This window comes from Cupressus sempervirens, chromosome 5, assembly GCF_028749045.1.
Source record: "Cupressus sempervirens isolate cs-2001-9-10 chromosome 5, ASM2874904v1, whole genome shotgun sequence".
NCBI lineage: Eukaryota > Viridiplantae > Streptophyta > Pinopsida > Cupressales > Cupressaceae > Cupressus > Cupressus sempervirens.
The window spans coordinates 662,381,298-662,383,849 of record NC_143122.1 but is presented as its reverse complement, the minus strand read 5'-3'; positions in this window follow the sequence as shown (position 1 = coordinate 662,383,849).

Below are 2,552 nucleotides of genomic sequence, written 5' to 3'. Positions count from 1 at the left end.
CTTCCTACATTTGTGAATCCTCTGGGACTATTGTACATGACAAAATATGACTAATCTGAGAGCTCATGTCATGAAGTGGAATCCTTGAGAGTGTAGATAATTCTTGATATGCATCTAAACGATCATATGCTAAATATGATGCCAAACGATGCAATGCATCCACCTCTAAGACTATAGAAATGTCTACTGGAGAAGGTATGCCTGCAACTCCATAATCATCATCAATAGGTGTGCTAGATGATGTAGCCTTGGGAGCAGTACCTTGAGACCATAGCATATATCTACCACACTGATAAGAAGAAATCTCGTGTAACTGTGTGGTGATGGTGGTGATGCTTGAAAAAATATGTGTCCTAATTGTGTCATCAAGAACACTCTTGCCTACAACAGCCATCTGTGGACCTCTCCGCATAACCAAAAGGTTTGGACGCACCATTTCTCATTTGTTAATGGGCACAAGAGTGTCCATGAGTCTAAATCTATCAAAAAGTCTCCCCTAACCCTGCCCAACATGCCCTAGATAATCTATATAGTCAACATCATAGTGTAAATGATATTTTGCAAACAATTGTTTGCAGAAATATAGAGAGAACTCATCCTTCTGTGGCCATCTATAATGAGTAGCCAACCAACGAGGATACATCAATGGTGCGACAAGTGGATCAGTACACTTCATCATAGAGTGGCCTCTAACTCTGTGATGATCTGTATAAGATGGAAACATGGATTTCACCATGTCAGTGGAAACCTTAGTGTCAATCTATGTGTACTTCATAGTGCCAATGACACTGTGAGATAAAGAAGAATAAAATGTCTCAATGCTCATATCATCAAAAGGGTTATATGATTCAATGGTCTAAATCATACAAAATAACTCCTCTCACATTGTTGTGACCTTCTCCCTATTAGGGAAGGTGGTAGAAGAGGAAAGTGAGGTATCAAAAACTTGCATAGCATGAGATAATCTCGCAACTATATCTCTAAATAACTGTTGTCTGTCCTGAGTGGAGGAGGCCAATTTGCGTGTTGTACCAAACTCAGCACTCTAACCCCCATGACAGACACTGGCATCCCCTAAGGATGCAGGAGCATGATCCCCAAAAATGGATGACATAATGTATAAATGAATATAAATATATGGATATGAATATGAAGCTACAAGAGTGATAAATATCTAGAGATCTGCACATGCATATATATACAAATATAAACATACAAGTGTATTTAAATTAAAATAGTTAAAAGTTAAATATAATTTGAAACACACATACATATAAATACACAAGATTAAATGTATGGTGCTAAATTCAATCATGTAACATGTATGTATTTTCAAACAAATTATCTTAGAGACCATATCTAATGTGCATTGTAATGTGCTCATGCAAATGTGAAAAATAAAATTTTTGGACTAAATGATAGCTAAGTGTACACATGTATATGCAATAAAAAATAATAAATCTTGACTAAATTCTAGATTTTAATGTAAATGCTTTGATGATTATGGGGAGTGTAGATGAGAGTTAGGACATAGGGATAGAAAAATTTGTTACTAGATAAGTAAATGAGTTTAGTTAGCAAATGTTAGTTTACAATTTAGATCTCGTGACTTAATTTAGTAGTTTGAATTAGAGTTAAGAATGTTAATAAAGTAAATGGGATATAGTTTTATTAAAGTTGATAGTAAGGTCATTCTATTATGTGCTAGAAAACATATGAATACCTATTAGAACCTACAATAGACATAATGACCTAATAGGAGTCCATAGGTACCCTTAACATAGATATGGATAAAAATACCTAGAAATGTGTCATAAGAAGTCATTATGTGTCATTTGGTAATGTAAGAATCATCATTACCTAATAAGACCTATTATATCCTAATAATACATATTAAGACTTATTAGAACCTATAAAAAATAGTATGATCTAGGACAACTCATATGTCCCCTTAAGACACACATGTATGGATAACGTACTGAAAGACGTATCATAAGTGATCTTAATGTGTTGTTTGGTAATGTAAGACTCATTATTACTTGAAAATACCTATTATGTGCTAGTAAACATATGAATACCTATTAGAACCTATAACAGATGTAATGACCTAGAAGGAGTCCCTAGGTCCTGTTAACATATATATGGATAAAAATACCTAGAAATGTATCATAAGAGTTCGTTATGTGTCATTTGGTAATGTAAGAATCATCATTACCTAATAAGACCTATTATATCCTAATAATACATATTAAGACTTATTAGAACCTATTAAAAATAGTATGACCTATTACGAATCTTATGTCCCCTTAAGACACACATGCATGGATAACGTACCTGAAAACATATCATTTAAGTGATCTTAATGTGTTGTTTGGTAATGTAAGACTCATTATTACCTAAGAATAACTAGTTGTTAAAATGAACATCGTGAATATCTAAGTGTAGTTCATTCAGTTAGGAAAGTGCCAATGTTATGGTTTAAATGTGGTATAGGTTATGATTGTAGTTAATATAAGGTTATGTTAGAAGGTGTATTTAACGTCAAAATTAAT